The sequence below is a fragment of the Panthera pardus genome, unplaced genomic scaffold (assembly GCF_024362965.1).
Source record: "Panthera pardus isolate Hobbes unplaced genomic scaffold, ASM2436296v1 HiC_scaffold_8, whole genome shotgun sequence".
Lineage (NCBI taxonomy): Eukaryota > Metazoa > Chordata > Mammalia > Carnivora > Felidae > Panthera > Panthera pardus.
The window spans coordinates 103,739,430-103,758,902 of NW_026527013.1; the positions used below are offsets into that span (position 1 = coordinate 103,739,430).

Below are 19,473 nucleotides of genomic sequence, written 5' to 3' on the forward strand. Positions count from 1 at the left end.
TGACCTGGAAAGACCCTTAGCGTTCCAGTCCCAAGCGCAACAGTCTCGTTCCTGTCGTATATATGCTTCTAGCTGGTAAAATTTTGCGTCGAAACTAGAACACTTTGATTGACTAAACAGGCACTTTCTCGGGAAAACACTCGTTGAGACATGGGGTGGGCGGGGTCTTCTTGGGTCCGCGCGTTGAGGCCCTTGGGGCGCGCGTGCTTGGCGCGCGCCTGCGGGTCCTGACGGGCGCTGAGGAAGCTGAGCGGCGCCTGTGGCTGCTGGGTGTCAGGCGCTGGGAGGGCAGGTCGAGTCTCTTGCTGCTAAGGTCAGCGACTGCGGTTTAAAAAGACTGCAGCTGCTTCCTGTCTTAGATTGTCGCTTACGGGCAGAAGTTTAGAGCTAGTAAATGGCTTAAAGATGGCAATAGTCCTGTCAACGTAATCTCTAGATCCCCAGGTCCTGGCCCTCGATTTAATGTTAGGTGCCATGCCACTGTACATTCTCCCTAGACTCGAAATTAATTTTTAAAATGTTTTCAGTGGTCGTGTTCCTACACATAGTTTTTCCAGTACTCTAACACAATTTTCATTTATCTGTTGTGTGTGTTCCTTTTTGGTTTTTGGTTTTTGGGTTTTTTTACATCTGAAAGTCAGGGGTCTCTGGGGACAGTGTGAACCCTTTCCAATCTCCTGCGTAGTTTAAAGAATCAAATCACAAGTGTTTGGGACTGGGAAGAAAGACTTAGGAAAGGGCTTCTCTGAAAAAGCAACGTCAGGCTTAAAGAGAAGCAAACACGTGAAAACGGATAATGCCGCTGTACAAAATAGCGATAAGTGTGACAGCCTGAAACTTGAAATACTCTGAGGAAGTGTAGGAGGTGTGGCGTGGTAGGAACTTGAAGAGGGAGAGCAAGGTGGGAATCAGATCTGCTGCACCAGTACATTAAGGGTTTTATGCTGAGACCATTAGAAAGTTATGCAAAAAAAAAAAAAAAAAAAAAGTTGCTTTAGTTTTCAATGATTGCTTTGTCTATGAAGAATGGATTAGAGGAGATAGCATGAAAGGGGAGGGACTGGTCCAGGGCCACGGTAGTAGTCCTTGTGAGATAATAGTAGCTTTGACCGGTGTGGGAAATATGATGAAGAAAGGATTCTAGAGATATTTAAGAGGTAGCACCAACAGAACTTGTTGATTGGTTGAATATGGGGAAATGGGGAGAAGCAGCTCAGGATGATTTCAGAAGTTCAGTTTTGACCAGCTGTTTGGATGTTGATGCCAGTTATTGAGAAACAATAGTGTCAATAGAGTTATTGAGAAACAATAGAGAATGATGGATAAGTATTTATGTAAAATACAAGTAGATTTCTGTAGGGCAGAAAAGTAATCTAGACTACACAAATATATTTAGGGCTCAGTTTATTCATTGGAAATGACACCGTAGGACTGAATGAGATTGCTTAGGGAGCGAAGTAGCAGGTAACAAAGGGGACAAAGGACATGGAGCTGAGGAATTCCAACATGCAATGTTGGGTAGAGGAAATAAGGCCAACAAGGTGGACCAGTAAAAAGATAAATTGTGATTAAGATGATAGGTTAGGAAGCTTAGGAAGACTGCTGTTTCGTCCGTTCATTCAGTAAATCTTATAATAAGTACCTACTCAGCACCAGGCAGTTTTCTAATCTGGGAGAAAGCGCTGAATGAGAACATTGTTTTGTCCTAAAGGAGATTACATGGAAGTTGGAAAGAAAAACCATAAAAAATTAAGATAATTTTAGATAGTGATAAACCAATAAAATATAGTAATAAGAGGGGCACTTACATGGTTCAGTTGGTTGAGCATCTAACTCTCGATCCCAGCTCAGGTCTTGATCCTAGGGTCATGAATTCAAGCCCCATGTTGCATGGAGCCTACTTAAGTATATATATATATTATATAAATATTATATTTAATATTATTATATTAAATTATATAATTTAATATGATTATTATAATTATTATAATTTTATATAATTATATAATTATATTATATTATTATATTTATATATAATATTAATATTATATAAATATTATATTTATATAATATATGTTGTATAAAATATTAAGTGTATATAATACTAAGTATGAATTCATATTAAGTATGTATATAAAAAGTATGAATTCATATTAAGTGTTAATTCAAGCCCCATGTTACATGGAGCCTACTTATATATATTTATTTATTTATTATATAAATACTAAATTATATAAGATATTAAGTATATATAATATTAAGTATGAATTCATATTAAGTATGAATTCAAACCCCATGTTACATGGAGCCTACTTAAATATATATAATATAAATATTAAATTATATAAAAAGTATATTTATACTTATATATTATAGTATTTTACTTATATTTTAAAATATAAGGGAGAAAGACATGCAGGACTGGAGGAAAGAATGTTACTTTAGTGAGAAAAGACAAGGGAGGTCCCTCTGAAGAGGTAAAATCTGAGCTGAAACTTAAATAAGGAGGTAACCTGGTGATGATATGGGTGAAGAATGTTCCAATTGTCAAAGGCAATGGTTTTGAGATTAAAAAACAAAACAAAACCCAAGGCCAATGTGGCTGATCCATATAAAAGGAGAAAAGAAAATGAGATGAGAGAGGTTGTAAAGGACTCTCACATTGACTTTATAGACTGTGGTGAGGAATGTGGCTATATTTTTAAAAATCGGCACAAAAATCATGGAAAATATTTAAAAGTAAACACAGAAACCTAACAGCAATAAGTGTAGGTGGGCTTTCAGCAAAGAATTGGAAGGAGGAAAATTTCTTCTTGCAATATTTTATTTTTAATGATAAGTGATAATAAGTAAATAGGTATACATGAATACCACTGTTAATAAGAAAGTAAAATCTTGTGACTCACTTTTTTGTCATTAATCCAGTTTTAGAGGTAACAAAAATATAGGTAGACAAGTGATGCCTTTGGAAATTTTAACAAAGCAAGGTTGCAAAATATAAATTTCATTACATATTAACCAGAATGTCAAAGTATAAAAGTTTGAATTATGCATATTAAAGTTAGAGGAAAGAGTCTGTGGCCTATATTTTAATCAGGGATTGGAAGAATAGAAGAGACAATCAAGGAAAAGAATCCATAGTGGAGGATACATATTATAAAAATACATTTTAGCTTTAGAAGTAGTTTTGGTATGTGTGGTAGATTTTATTCTATACAAATACCTGTTGCCTCTCCCTGAAAGAGGTATCACTCACTTGCCTCAGTGTCACGCTTGATAGGATGACTTCCTTTATTAGCAAATGGAATGCATAACATGTAAGCTGTGTCATGCACAAGCAGAAGCTTTAAGAGCTGAAATCTGCCACGTTCTTTCTTTTCTCTCTGCCACAAGATCTACAGTGTTCTAGATAGAAGCTCAGGTGTTAGGGTGAAAATTACTTGGAGCAGATCACTTCTCGGCCTTTTGGCTAAGATCAAGTGAAAATTACTTGGAGCAGAGACATTGCCGACATAAAATGAACATATATTGAGAATAAGAAATAAGGCTTTATGGCTGCAAGTCACTAGATTTGAGAGTAGTTTTTTTACTGCAGCCTGACTTAACCTACTCTAATAAAGAATTTGGCGCTGAAAATGAGGTGGCACTGAAATGAGGTGGCACTGAAAGTGAGTATATATATGTATATATAGTATATACTATACTATATATAGTAATATAATAAAAATCCTAAAATATGTGGCATTGGATTCAGGTGACAGCAACAGGTAACAAGGTAAATGTTACCAGAGACTGGAAGTATGGAAATTTAAGTTATACAGTGCTAGAACATTTGATGAAATTGTTCTCAATTGGAAGGCAGTTAATGACCCTCATAAACTCCGATTTCAGTGAAATGGCAGCCAAAGGATATGTTAGCCACATGTGCCAGGTACTATTGGCAACAGTTTACAAGCAAGTACAATAAAGAGATGGGCTCAGAAAATAATCGGTGGGTTTGCAAGCTGCAGTGACAAGGAATGGAGCATCTAGAAATCTAGAGACTTGTAGAGGATATAGCTGATATTATCTCTACCTGTATAAGAGACTAATGTTTAGCCAAAAAGATCAATTAAAATCTCAAGATAATGACCCAATCAGGAGTATAGCCATCACACCCTTATTAAAACATCTCAATAAATTAAAGTGTCTCAGTATATCCTCTCAACTGAACAATTTGAAGGTCTGGACAAAGAGATAAGGGTGTAGCTCTCTCACTAAAGCCTGACAGGATCAAGGTGACTGAAATTAAGTCTAGAAGAAGAAGGAGGTATGACTAAAAAAAATTGTGACTATGGGCACTGGTGGATAGAGTTGGTTGGAATCAAATAAAAGTAGTCTAAATAATGCTAAAAGAACCATCACCGGTAGATTAAAGACTCTGACTTTGATTTAGTTTTGTGAATAATTTTAAAATACAAAAAAGTATAAATACTAGTCGTCTAAATTAAATGTAAGTTATACTGTGAATAGCTCTAAAAAAGTCTGAGCAGTATATCAATAGCACCCTCCAAAAAGTTATTTTTCTTGCCTAGTTTCTCTGAAAATTCGAGCCTAGAAAATTCTGGAAGGTATAGTGATTGTGTGTTGTTATTAATGTGTGACAGTAAAGAAATAGCTTCTTTAGAGAGGAATAATTTGGTAAGTGAGCCGTGGAATATGATTATATTAATGCAAATTGAAGGCAGAATCTTGTATTTTTTTACTCTGCTTGCATTTAGGCATTTAATTATTTTTCTACCAGATAAGTTGACAACTGTGGTTGTTTTTCTGATAACACAAATACAAATTATACCTTCTCTTGGTAATGAAGATTTTGTAGCTATCCTTAATCTAAAAATAAATATGTTCTTCCACTAGTATTATGGTTACTTAGCATAAGCTGTATTTAATTATAAAATTTCTATTAGAAAAATGAAAACATTTTGGTTTATGAAAGTTTACTTCCACTGTTATGAATCTCATAGCTTCACATACTGTCATTAGTTTAAATTAAATACCTGAAGAACTTTATGTACAAAATTCAATGAATACTAAAAAGTAAAGAAACTCGAACAGTTTAAAACTGGTATGTATTTTTACTGAAACCTTATGGTTAAATAATATTTTAGGAAAACTGCATATTTAAAATTTTTGGAAAATTATACCATACACCTAGATCTTCACACTAGAAATTATTTAGAATAGCTATGTTGTATTCTTCTGTGTTTTTATTTATTATCTCTCTGAAATTTCTATCTTCTCTATGAATCCATTTATTCATTCATTTTTTTCAATGTTTATTTATCTTGAGAGAGAGAGCATGCGCATGCACAAGCAGGGGAGGTGCAGAGAGAGAGGGAGAGAAAGAATCCCAAGCAGGCTCTGCACAGTCAGCACAAAGCCCCACGCAGGTCTCAAACCCATGAACTGTGAGATCGTGACCTGAGACAAAATAAACAGTCAATGCTTAACCTACTGAGCCACCCAGGGTCCCCACGATTTATTCATTTATTAAACATGTATTAAGTGCCCAGTATGTATTGTTCCTCATGCTGAGTGGTTAGGATTAGAAGAACACTGCTGTCCTTCAGCATCTTCAAGTCTAGTGGAGCTAGGGGTATAATTATTACAAAGCTCTATGATATGTGCTATAATAGACACTGATAGATGACTTAGGTTACTGGGTATATAGTGTCCTAACCAAGATCAAGAATATACATTCATCTTTGGAAATGTTAAGTTTAGGATGCCTATGAAATATCCAACTAGAGATACTCTGAAGGCTGGCAGAAACATCTCTCTTCAGCTCAAGAGAGCGGTTTGGTCTAAAGGTAAACTTCAAAAGGAAAGGAGATATAAGTGAGTTATTAGGAACTGATGAGCTTGTCCATGAATAATGTGTATGAAGGAAAGTGTAACAAGAAAAAAGGGTCAATGCTAAAACCCTAGAGAATGTGAACAAAATCAGGACCAGGTCAGGAGAGAGGAGTCAGGACAGAAAAGTTAGATCAAGTCAGTCAGGGTTTAGCCAGAGAAACAGAACTTCTAGGAAATATACATATATAATAAGGAATTTATTATAAGCAATAAGACATCATACAGTGTCTTACTGTAGTCTGAAATCAACAGGGGAGGCAGGAGAGGAGGAACATGAAGTGTAGAAGCAAAGATACATTAGAACCTGTGGGGATGGGTGGAACCCATGAGGACATAGGGACCCTGTTTCTAGAGCCCTTTGTCACAGGATTAGATATAAACCTAGTTCAAGAATATGGAAACTGAAGGAGGAATTTGACAAGAAAAGGAATAGTAAGGCAATGCCCTAGGGGAATCTCATGCATTCCAGACATACTCCTCCTTGCTCTCATTGAGCTGACTTATCCCAATTAACCCTTGCTAATCAAAATCAACCACCCAAGCTACTAGAGTAATAGAGCTTTCTTCCCTTGAAATCATGACTTCTAGATCAGTAAAACCACAGTTTCAGAGTAACTTGTTGCAGGTAAATTGCAGGTAAGTCATAATTTTACTAGTAGATAACTAGGGAAAATAGTAAGAAAACCATGCAGTATTATCTTTCACCACTGTGCTTTAAGATCAATTCAGAGTGGGACTAAAGTGTTAACAACTCACTACTTTGGAATGTTGATAGCATTTTATACAGAGCCATCTGTAAACTAGGCTCAAGTAAGCCTTAGTTAATTGGTCATAGGGAATGCTACATACCATAGGTTCAGGTTGAGAGGAGAGTATAGAACATGGATACGCAATTTACATATTCAGGACCTGCTCAAATCCATCTGGTGGTGGTTTCCATTTGATGATGAAATGCTACTGTGCATATTCAATCTGATAGCTTTGTTGATCAGATAAGACTCAGTTCATGATGGGTAACTGAGGTAGCATGGTAATTTGCTTCAAGCACCAACAGATCTACTAAGTTATCCATCTTAGTTGAAGAACAATTCGTGAGGCAGCCCAGACCTGTTGCAGGACCCTGCCCAAAACTAGCAACTTTTCAAGTTGCTCAGTAAATGGATCAGAGTAGCACACAGATGAGGTAAATGTTGACTCCAGGATCCAAAGAGGCACACATAGTAGAAATGATCTTTGTGATAAAAGGAACCAAACGCAGTAATCTGTTCTTCTCTTTGAAAGAGCTATCTCAGGGCACCTGGGTGGCTCAGTCGGTTAAGCATCCAACTTCGGCTCAGGTCATGACCTCATGTTTGTGAGTTCAAGCCCCGCATTGGGCTCTGTGCTGACAGCTCAGGGTCTGGAGCCTGCTTCAGATTCTGTATCTCCCTCTCTCTCTGCCCCTCCTCCGTTCATGCTCTATCTCTGTCTCAAAAATAAATAAACGTTAAAAAAAATAATAAAATAAACATTAAAAAAAGGCTATTTTGACATGTCCCAGACCCAGACCACTGGAACCCTAGAAATTTTACTAAGGTGGCAGAAACCTGATTTTTGGTCAGATTCACTTCCCAACATATCTGGCATATAATTATCTTACCTATGTCCTAACTAGTTACTTCTTTCTTACTCAGCCCAATCAGCATGATACCATCCATGTAATTGCCCAACATAAATTTCTGTGGAATAAAGAGATGATCAAGTACCTGTAATAGGGCTGCAGAGTTGATGTATCCATAAGGTAAGACAGTCAAGGTGTGTTACTCATCTACAGAAAGCAAACTACTTTTGTTGGTCTTTAATAACATCTATAAATATAAAAGCATTCACCAGTCCAAAATTAAGGTGCCAACAGATTTGGTCCCTAGTGAGAATGCTTTTCCCGGCTTGCAGATGGAGGCCATCCTCACTTGGCAGAGAGAGTGAGCAAGCTCTGGCCTCTCTTTTTCTTATAAGGACACTAATCCTGTCATTGGGGCTCCACCCTCATGATCTCATCTAAACCTAATTACCTCTCAAAGCCCCCATCTCCAGATACTATCACATCGGAGGGTAGGGCTTCAACATATAAACTGGGGGGAGCATACAAACATTCAGTCCATAATAGCTAGCAAACCTTCAAGGTGTAGATAATTTCTATGCTATTAAATTTGAACCATAACTTTGGAAAAGGAACCTTCCAAATTCACATTTCAAATCAAGCATTAACCTCATAATAAAACTTAATAAGAATAGTCCATCCATGTTTTCTTTAATCCCATCCAGTCTAATTACAACAGTTTTATCCAAGAACTATAAGATCTCTCAAAATGTGGGGCTCTAGTGAAATGTTATGAGTTAAAATTACTTAATTTAGAAACTGTTCATAGACTTTCACTTCCAAGATTGGCAGACTAGGTTATTCAGACAATCCAGACTATCTTTTTTCTTTTCAAAGACATTAGTGTGGAGCATTGAATAAAGTCCACTGAAAATTCATGAACACCTGAAACCTCAGAATATGAACTTATTTGGACTTAGGGTCATTGCAGATGTAATTAGTTAAGGTCAGACTTGATTAGGATAGGCCCTAAATCCAATGACTAATTTTTTTTTTAAGAAAAGAAGGGAAGACACAGACACACAAAGAAGTCCATGTGAAGACAGAGACAGAGATTGGAGTTATGCTACCGCAAGCCCAGGAACACCAGGAGCCACTAGGAACTGGGAGACTCAGGGAAAGAATCTCTCCTAGAGTTTTTGGAGGAAGTGTGCCCCTGTCAACCTCGTGATTTCAGATTTCTGACCCCTAGAACAGTGAGAAAATAAATTCCTACTGTTTTAAGCCACTAATTTTAATTATTTTTATGGTAAACTTTGAAAACTAAGACAGATTTTGGTACCAGAAGTGAGTTGCCTCTGTAACAAATACCTAAAAAAAGAAGAAATGCCTTTGGAATTGGGTATGGGTAGAGGCTAAAAGAATTTTGAAGTGCATGATAGAAAAATCCTAGATTGCCTTGAAGACACAGTTGACAGAAATATGGACATCAAAGGCAATTCTGATGAGGGTTCAAATGGAAGTGAGGAGCATGGTAGAGAAGGCTTCTGTCATCTTAGAGAATACAAACAGAATATTGGTAGAAATATGTATATTAAAGGTGTTTCTGGTAACAGAGAAATGAGGAACATGTTATTGGACATTGGAGGAAAGATGGTCCTATTTGGATGTAAAGTAGAACTTGTCAATGATGAATTTGGATATTTAGCTGAGGAGATTGCCAAGTAAAGTGTTGAAGGTACAGCCTTGTTTGTCCTAGATACTTATAGTAAAACACAAGAGGAAAAGAATAAAAAAGAACTGTTAAGCAAAATGGAGATAGTGCAAGACATATACTCCATAGAGAGCATCCAAGATCCATGAAATCGAAGTCCTAGAGATGACTAGGAGATTAGGGAGAAAAAATTGGAGGTATAATAACAAAGACTGTTTCAAATCTTATATAAGATATCAAACTAAAGAGTCAAGACTCTCTTTAAGTACCATATAGAAGAAAAGAAAACCAGACCTAAATACATTGCTGATGAGAGTATAAATTGGTGCTACATTTTGAAAATCTGCTTGCCTTTTTGTACTAAAGTTGAATATTTGAATACTATGTGATACAGTAATTTCACTCTGAGATAACCCAACAGTGATGTGTGCTTATGTGCACCAAGAGACATAAAAAAGAATGCATATAGAATAATTATTTAGAATAACCTTGAACTGGAAAGAGCAAAAATATTTTTCAAGGGCAAATGAATAAGTAAATGTAGTACATTCAAGCATGTGCTTCCACACTGCAAATGAACTACAAATAGACACAACATAAATGATTCTCACACACACAAAAAATATTAGTCAAAGAAACCAGAAATAAAACATACTGTGTGAGTCCATTTATGTAAAATATAAAAACAGTATTAGACTCAGGATAATGACTAACTTTATAGGAAGTAGGCAGTATGAATTGAGGGGGCTCAAGAGAGACTTCTTTGGTCTTGGCATGGTGTTTAGAAAGGCGTTTGCTTCTTGATGATCCTTTGATCTTTATTTATTTTTCACTTTTCTCTGTTATATTTTCCATTAATTTTTTTAAATGAATTGTATAGATTTAGAAACAACAATGTTAGGGAATTTTCTTATGATTTGTTACTTAAAGATCTGATGGATTAAAAAAGAACAGAAGGTATTTATGCATTTTTGTTTGTTTGAAAGCTTCTCCACCTTTTGAGTTGATGACATGAAACCTGTCTCTAACTAACCTTATTTGTCTCTCTAACATCCAGTATTGTACATTTTATGATGTTGCTTCACTGATGCTGTCTTTGCCCATCTGCTCTGCTTTCTTGGGACTTGCCCCTTGTGAAACACAGCTCCTAAGACTGCCATTCATATGCACTGAAAAATAATTAAATACATTAGCTTGTCTAACAGATATGTCTAATAAATAGCTATTATAGCAAATATTGAAGTACTCACCTCTCAATTTTATCTTCATACAAAACAAATACTGATAATATTTCATAGTATCATGTTAGGTTTTTTTTTTAATAATTTATTGTCAAGTTAGCTAACATGGAATATAGTCTTGGCTTCAGGAGTAGAACCCAGTGATTCATCACTTACATATAATATCCAGTGCTCATACCTCCTCAATGCCCATCACTCATTTTCCCCATGGCCCCAAACCCCCACCCCCATCATCCCTCAGTTTGTTCACTGTATTTAAAAGTCTCTTATGGTTTGCCTCCCTCTCTGTTTGTAACTTATTTTTCCTTCCCTTCCTCTATGGTCTTCTGTTAAGTTTCTCAAATCCCATATATGAGTGAAAACATATGATATCTGTCTTTCTCTGACTTATTTCACTTAGCATAATACCCTCTTGTTCTATCCATGTTGTTGCAAATGGCAAGATTTGAATTCTTTGTCATTGCCAAGTAGTATTCCAAGGCATATATATACTACATATTCTTTATCCGTTCATCAGTTGATGGACATCAGGGCTCTTTCCATAATTTGGCTATTGTTGATAGTGCTGCTATAAACATTGGGGTGCGTGTGCCCCTTTGAAACAGCACTCCTGTATCCTTTGGATAAATACCTAGTAGTGCACTTGCTGGGTCATAGGGTAGTTCTATTTTTAATTTTTTGAGGAACTTCCATACTGTTTTCCAGAGTGGCAATTCGCATTCCAACCAACAGTACAAGAGGGTTCCCAATTCTTCTGCATCCTCACCAATATCTTTTGTTTCCTGAGTTGTTAATTTTTTGCCATTCTGACAGGTGTGAGGTGGTATCTCATTGTGGTTTTGACTTGTATTTCCCTGGTGATGAGTGATGTTCAGCATCTTTTCTTTTTCTTTTCTTAAACATTTTTATTTATTTTTGAGAGACAGAGAATGAGCAGAGGAGAGGCAGAGAGAGAGGAAGACACAGAATCTGAAGCAGGCTCCAGGCTCTGAGCTGTCAGCACAGAGCCCGACGCAGGGCTCGAACCCATCAACTGTGAGATCATGACCTGGGCTGAAGTCAGACGCTCGACCAACTGAGCCACCCAGGCTCCCCTTTCAGCATCTTTTCATGTGTCTGTTTGCCATCTGGATGTCTTTTTTGGAAAACTGTCTATTCATGTCTTCTGCCCATTTCTTCACTGGATTATTTGGTCTTTGGGTGTTGAGTTTGGTAAATTCTTTATAGATTGTTGATATTAACCTTTTATATGATATGTCATTTGCAAATATCTTCTCCCATTCTGTTGGTTCCCTTTTAGTTTTGTTGATTGTTTCCTTTGCTGTGCAGAAGCTTTTTATCTTGATGGGGTCTCAATAGTTCATTTTTGCTTTTGTTTCCCTTGCCTTCAGAGATATGTCAGGTAAGAAGTTGCTGAGGCCAAAGTCAAAGAGGTTGCTTTTTTTCTCCTCTAGAGTTTTGATGGCTTCCTATCTCACACTTAGGTCTTTCATCCATTTTGAGTTTATTTTATGTGTGATGTAAGAAAGTGGTCTGGGTTCATTCTTCTGAATATTGCTGTCCAGTTTTCCCAATCCCATTTGCTGAAGAGATGTCTTTATTCCATTGGATACTCTTTGCTGCTTTGTTGAAGATTAGTTGGCCATATATTTGTGGGTCCATTTCTGGGTTCTCTATTCTATTGCATTGATCTGAGTGTCTGTTTTTATGTCAATACCGTAGTGTCTTGATGACTACAGCTTTGTAGTACAGGCTAAGGTCCGGAATTGTGATGCCTCCAGCTTTGGTTTTCTTTTTCAACATTACTTTGGCTATTCGGGGTCTTTTGTGGCTCCATACATATTTTAGGATTGTTTGTTCTAGCTCTGTGAGGAATGCTGGTGCTATTTTGATTGGGATTGCATTGAATGCATAGATTTCTTTGTGTAGTATCAATATTTTAACAATATTTGTTCTTCCGATCTATGAGCATGGAATTTTTTTCCATGTCTTTGTGGAAAATGCAACCAGTTTCTGTACATTGATTTTATATCCTGCAACTTTGCTGAATTCATGTTATCAGTTCTAGCAGTCTTTGGTGGAGTCGTTCAGGTTTTTCGTGTGGAATATCATGTCAGCAAAAAGTGAAAATTTGACTTCTTTGCAAATTTGGATGCCTTTTATTTCATTTTGTTGTCTGATTTCTGGGGCCTAGGACTTCCAACACTGTTAAACAACAGTGGTGAGAGTGGACATCCCTGTCGTGTTCCTGATCTCAGGGGGAAAGCTCTCAGTTTTTTTCCCATTGAGGATGACATTAGGGATGGGTCTTTCATATATGGCTTTTATGATGTTAAGGTGTGTTCCTTCTATCCCAACTTTCTCGAAGGTTTTTATCAAGAAAGGATGCTGTATTTTGTCAGCAGTGACAGAATCATATGGTTCCTATCCTTTCTTCTATTATGTGATATATCACGATTGATTTGCGAATATTAAGCCAGCTCTGCAGCCCAGGAATGAATCCCACTTGATCATGGTGAATAATTCTTTTAATATACTGTTGCATTTGATTTGCTAGTATCTTGTTGAGAATTTTTGCAGCCATGTTCATCAGGGATATTGGCCTGTAATTCTCCTTTTTAGTGGGGTCTTTGGTTTGGGAATCAAGGTAACGCTGGCTTCATAGAATGAGTCTGGAAACTTTCCTTCTGTTTCTATTTTTTGGAATAGCTTGAGAAGAATAGGTATTAACTCTGTTTTAAATGTCTGGTAGAATTCCCCTGGGAAGCCATCTGGCCTAGGACTCTTATTTTTTGGGAGATTTTTGATAACTGATTCAAGTTCTTCGCTGGTTATCTGTTCAAATTTTCTATTTTTTCCCTTTTGAGGTTTAGTAGTGTGTGGGTGTCTAGGAATATGTCCATTTCTTCCAGATTGTTCAGTTTGTTGGCATAAAACTTTTCATAGTATTCTCTAATAATTGTTTTATTTTGGTGGTGTTGGTTATGATCTCTGATCTTTCATTCATTATTTTATCTATCTGGGTCCTCTCTCTCTCTCTCTCTCTTTTTTTTTTTTTTTTTTTTTTTTTTTTTTTGAGAAGCCTGGCTAGGGGGTTATCAATTTTGTTTATTCTTTTTCAAAAAAATTAGCTCTTAGATTCATTGATCTGTTCTACTGGGTTTTTGTTTTGTTTTGTTTTTGTTTTTGTTTTGGATTCTATATTGTTTAAATAAACAATCTTTATGCTCTAATCTTTATTATTTTTGTTCTTCTGCTGGCTTTGGGCTTTTTTTTTTTTTTTTTTTGCTACTGCTTTTCTAGTTCCTTTAAATATGAGGTTAGGTTCTGTATTTGACACCTTTCTTGCTTCTTGAGATAGGCCCGGATAGCAATGTATTTTCCTCTTATGTCTGCCTTTGCAGCATCCTATGGGGTTTGGATTGTCGTGTTTTCATTTTCATTTGTTTCCATATATTTTTTAATTTCTTCTTTAATTTCCTGGCTCACCCATTCATTCTTTAACAGATGTTGTTTAACCTTTATGTATTTGGGCTTTCCAAATTTTTTCTTGTAGTTGATTTCAAGTTTCATAGCATTGTGATCTGAAAATATGCATGGTATGATCTCAATCCTTTTATATTTGTGTGTTTTTTAAATTTACATCCAAGTTAGTTAGCATATAGTGCAATAATGATTTCAGGTCTGGAATCCAGTGATTCATCCCCTACATATAACTCCCACTACTCGTCCCAACGAGTGTCTTCCTTAATGACCCTTGCCCATTTAGCCCATCCCACAATCCTTTTATGTTTGTTGAGGGCTGTTTTGTGACCCAGTATTTGATCTATTTTGGAGAATGTTCCATGTGCACTCAAGAAGAATGTGTATTCTGCTGCTTTTGGATGAAAAGTTCTGAATATATCTGCTAAGTCCATCTGGTCCAATGTGTCATTCAGAGCCATTGTTTCCTTATTGATTTTCTGCCTAGATTATCTATCCATTGTTTAAATGAAGTATTAAATCCCCTATAATCACTGTACTATTATCTATACATTTATTTATGTTTGTTATTAATTGACTTATATTTTGGGGTATTTCCACTGGGGGCATAGACATTTATAATCATTACCTCTTCTTGATGGATAGACCCCTTGATTATGATATAATGCCCTTCTTCATCTCTTGTTACAGTTTTGTTCTGGAATCTAGTTTGTCTGATATAAGTATGGCTACTCTGGCTTTCTTTTGACATCCAGTGGCATGATAGATGGTTCTCCATCCCCTCACTTTCAATCTGCAGGTGTCCTCAGGTATAAAATGAGTCTCTCATAGGCAGAATATAGATGGATCTTTTTTTTTTTTTTTCAGTCCATTCTGATACCCTATATCTTTTGATTGGGGCATTTAATCCGTTTACATTCAGAGTGATTATTGAAACATATGGATTTAGTGTCTTGTGTTATCTGTAGGTTTCATGCTTGTGGTGATGTCTCTGGTCCTTTGTAGTCTTTGCTGCTTTCCACTCACGGAGTCCCTCTTAGGATCTTCTGTAGGGATGGTTTGGTGGTCATGAACTCCTTTAGTTTTTGTTTGTCTGGGATAGCCTTTATCTCTCCTTCTATTCTGAATGACAGCCTTGCTGGATAAAGGATTCTTGGCTGCATATTTTTCCTATTCAGCACATTGAATATTTCCTGCCACTCTCTTCTGGCCTGCCAAATTTCAGTGGCAGGTCTGCTACTACCCTTATGTATCTAACCTTGTAGTTTATGGCCTGTTTGTCCCTAGTTGCTTTCAGAATTCTCTTTATCTTTGTATTTTGCCAGTTCCCCTATGATATGTCATGGTGTCAACTTGTTTTTATTGATTTTGAAGGGAGTTCTCTATGCCTCCTGGACTTGGATATCTGTTTCCTTCCCCAGGTTAGGGAAGTTCTCAGCTATAATTTGTTCAGATAAACTTTCTGCCGCTTTCTCTCCCTCTTCTTCTTCTTCTGGAACTCCTTTGATATGGATATTATTTTGTTTCATTGAATCACTTTGGTCTCTAATTCTCTCCTCATTGTCTAGTCATTTCTTTTCCCTCTTTTTTTTCGGCTTCATCATTTCCCATAATTTTATCTTCTATTTCACCTATTGTCTCCTCTGCTTCTTCTATCCTTGCTGTCACTGCATCTAGTTTATTTTGCACCTCACTTACAACATTTCTGAATTCGTGACTGTTTCTTAGGTCCTTGTTCTCTGCAGCAATAGGTTCTCTGCTGTCTTCTATGCTTTTTTCAAGCACAGATTTTGTCTTATGACTATTATTCTAAATTCTTGTTCAGACATATTGCTTATATCTTTTTTGAGCAATTCTCTGGCTGTCATTTCTTCCTGGAATTTTTTTTGAGGAGAATTCTTCCATTTCATCATTTTGGCTAGGTTTCTGTCCTTTATGTGTTTTAATAGCTTGTTATGTGTCCTGCACCTGTGAGTACTACTATATTAAAAAGAGATCATACACTGTCCAGGGCTTGGCACTTCAGGAAGTACTTTTGGAGTGTGTTGCATGCACTCTGTTGTTGCGTCTTTAGCTGTTCTATCCCACTGCTCATAGTGGTGTGTTGCAGACTTTGAGTTTGGAGTTCTCTCTTGTCCAATAAGAGAGCAGATGCAGAATTGAATACGAGAGAGGCTAATGTCCAGGAGGAGACAAGAGCCCTGAGTAAGGGTCCTTGCTCTGTATTTATTAGGATCAGAAGGCTTTCAAACATGATGGATGTGCAGAAAGAGACAATAAAACGGTGATCATGAACTCATGTTTGTGAGAGAAAGGGGTTTTCTAAGATATGTGGTGTTAGGGGTTTGGGTCAATACAAAACAAAATTCTGGTGCTGAGCAGATGGCTGTTTACAGCAGGCACCAGGTGCTGTGTCTGTTTATCTTAACTTAGATAAGATGGATAGAGCATGCTGCCTCAGGGTCAACAAGGCACTTTTTTTTTTTTTTTTAATTAGCTCCAGGCAATTTCACCCTGCTTTGGAGGTCTTTCTCACTATTTACCTTTCAGCTCTGCTGGGGGCACTTCTGCTCTGTGTTCTGTTTACCTATTCTCAGACGCTTTTGTCCTGTGGAAGCTTTTGTCCTGTGGAAGCAGTTTCGTGCTCTTTGCTTTGTTCTATGCTGGGGGCACTTTAGCCCTGTGGCTGCTTTCTGCTCTAGCCCTGTTAACCCATTGGTGCAAGCTTGGGAATTCCTAAACTTATTCCCCACAGTGGTGGATTTTTTGGACCTTCTACCAGGTGTGCTTTGATTTGCTCCTTGAAGAAACCATACAAAACCACAGGGCAGTTGTCTGTTGGTGCCTGGAACTAGAGGCTGTGCTGGTCTGAGAGGCTGTTTGGTTCAGTCAGTATCAGTCTCACTCCATAGATAAGCAGTTACCAGGCATGGAGGGGCATGGTTTGGTGTAAGTGTGTCCCACCTCCACTGAGGGCTGCTGTCCTGTTCCCTGAAACCCCACCATGTTTGTGACAGGGAAAAAAATGGTGACACCTCAGTCTCTCCTCCCCAGACCTGGTGTCTCAAACCATGCTGTTCAGGTAGCACTCACAGTGTAGTGCCAGCAGGCAGCTTGCCCTGTTCCAGTCTCCCGTGCCTCTTCGGCACTGGGCTAGGATTCAAAACCTGATGTCTTAAAGGATTCTGCTCCATGACCTGGTTCTGGGGTATTGCCACTCTGCCCAGATGACAAAGGGCCTCTGGCTGGTGCTTAGAGAGTCTTTTGTCCTTGGAGTATACCCTCTTCCCACAGTACTCAAGGGAGGGGACTGTTTTCTCCCAGGGTGCCCCTGAGATCACCACGGCATACCTGTGCTGGGTCCCCTTCCCCACCGCGGGCACCTGCACATGGCCCACTCCAGTCCACAGAAAATTGCACACCCCTGAAAACTCCGATCTTTATCTCCTAAGGCTGTTTGCAAAGTAGAAACTGGCTCTCTCCATATTTTTTGTTCCCTAGTCCATGGTCTGAAGAGTTTTTTCTCTTGTCCAAATAAAATACTACAGTTCCACAGCTTCTCTTTCTCTTCCTCTTGTCTCTCCACAGACGGGGTCCCCTCCCATCCGTGCCCAGAACCACCAGTTTTATCTCTCCCAATTCACGAACACGCACCTCTGTCCCGCCAAGCTGTCTGTTTGCACCTGTGGAGATTTTTCTGCCACTCCGCAGCCTGCATTCCCGGGCGTTCCAAGTGTTCTGACCTCAATACAGCTGTGTTTGAGGGAGGAGGGAAACTGTGGTTCCCTTACTTCTCTGCCATCTTAACTCCTGGTGTCATGTGAGTTTTAAAAAAAAGCTATGTTACTATGTGAATGAACCATGAAAACACTGCTTGATAAAATAATCCAGACACATGAGATAACACATTTTTTATTCCATTTATATGAAATACCTAGAATAGGCAAATCCATAGAGACATAAAGTAAATTGGTGATTGTGAAGACTAGGAATAGGGGAGATGAGGAGTAACTACTATTGGGTATGAGGTTTCTTTGTGGAGTAATGTAAATGTTCTAGAATTATATAGTGGTGGATGGTTGTACAACTTTTGAATATGCTAAAAATTGCTGAATTTTACACCAGAAAGGGTGAGTTTTATGGGGTGTGAATTATATCTCAATAAAGCTGTTATAAAAACTCAGCCCTGAGCTAAGTGCCTTTTTTAAAAAAGGTAATCTTGTTATATCTAGAAAGATGACTGACTGGCTAGGGTACAAAGATAAGCTGATAGTTTATTTTCATGGTACTCTTTTGTGCATTTAAAATTTTTTTACTGTGCCTACATACTATCTGTGAAAATTAACTTAAAATATTTTTACTATTATGTATTCATTAAATATGTAGAAAGTTTTTATTCATGTAATACTATAGTAGATCCATGCTGCCTAAATTCTTAAAGAAAATCCTGTGGTCAGTATGTTTGAAAAGAATGATTATCAATGAACCCTTTTACAAAACATAAAATGATCTTAGAATTTCCCAGACCTTCAAAGTTGCAGTTGGGAATTCTGATTTGAATCTGATTCCTATTCCTTTGTCTATATTCTCTCCTTTCTCTATGAGAACATTAAGAATTCTCCTGAAGTTCAGAAATTTAAGCACAATCTTTTCTTCATCAATATTGCTTTCTCTTGAATATCTCTGAAAATATTAATTATGGCAAAATAAAATGATCCATGGGCTTTCTGGGATCATAAATGACAGCTAGCTTCTGGCTTCTTCTGGCTACAACCCAGCTCAGTATTTCTTATTTACATCTTAGCATTCTATCATAACAAATACTTTTTACCAAACGCTGGCCTTCAACTGGCACCTTATTCCATGTGATTACATGTGGTAATATAAGTAACTCTTTTACCATGCATGCCTGGGAATACTGATGTCTTATTTTCCACTGGTAATAAAATCATCACTGTTGGGGTGCCTGGGTGACTCAGTTAAGTGTCCACTCTTGATTTTGGCTCAGGTCATGATAGGGTCGTGGGATCAAGCCCCACATTGAGCTTTGCACTGACTGTGCAGAGTTGGCTTGGGATTCTGTCTCTCCCTATCACGCATTCTCACTCTGCCCGTCCCACGGTCATATGCATGTGCTTTCTCTGTCTCTCAAAATAAATAAATACACATTTTAAAAAAATTATCACTGTCTTTTGACCCACACCACATCAAATAATAAACCTTAGATTCCCATTTTGAGGTTTTATTTCTTTCTTTTCTGAACATCTTAAGATTTTAGTAGAGGAAATAGAAACCAGTCTAGGTATGTTACTCTGAAACGAAATTTGGTGCATACAAAATCATTTGAAAGCCTGGAAGAATGAAAGTCAGGGATCCAATGAGACTTTTAGTTTGAAGGTCATACAATTGTAGCTGTGATGTAGAAGTGAGAAAATGAGTGCAATTATTGCCACTAACCTTTTTCCAGAACTGCTGCTCCACTGTAAGTTTATCCCTTTGAAGCTGGTGAGTAGATTCTGCCAGAATGTGAATGGAGCTTGTTTTGGTGCTTCTACAGC

At 37.4% G+C, this 19,473-nt stretch overlaps 1 long non-coding RNA gene across 1 annotated transcript; it reads left to right on the top strand.

Annotated features, from left to right (window-relative positions):
• The first annotated feature begins 196 nt into the window (after positions 1–196).
• LOC109263752 (uncharacterized) lies at positions 197–18,098 on the top strand. The gene is made up of 3 exons (XR_002078375.2): positions 197–313; positions 7,572–7,678; positions 17,504–18,098. It is a non-coding gene; the product is annotated as an uncharacterized LOC109263752 (long non-coding RNA).
• Positions 18,099–19,473: the final 1,375 nt, after the last annotated feature.